Source organism: Fukomys damarensis, unplaced genomic scaffold, assembly GCF_012274545.1.
Source record: "Fukomys damarensis isolate Sample0158 unplaced genomic scaffold, DMR_v1.0_HiC HiC_scaffold_19, whole genome shotgun sequence".
Lineage (NCBI taxonomy): Eukaryota > Metazoa > Chordata > Mammalia > Rodentia > Bathyergidae > Fukomys > Fukomys damarensis.
Genome location: NW_022900931.1, coordinates 4,697,517 through 4,697,799, shown reverse-complemented (window position 1 = coordinate 4,697,799; position 283 = coordinate 4,697,517).

Sequence of the window (283 nt, the reverse complement as noted above, 5' to 3'; positions counted from 1 at the left end):
GGCCTCTTGGGCTCCACCGGTGGATTTTCATGACTGGAGGGTGAAGGGACCCTCAGCTGCTTGTGGAGAACCCCGGGGTGTCAGGGGATGCACTTGAGACCCTGGGGGATCCTGTGTGGTTCGGGCTGGAGGACTGACCTGGGCTGAGGCAGGAGGACACACAGGAGAGGTCGAGGTATGGCAGAGCAAGTCTGCTGATGGTGGAGACTTGAGGGACTGGGCTCTGGGTTCTGTCATTTTGAAGGGGGGAAGACAGAGGGGAGGGAAGGCAGGGGGGAGGGAA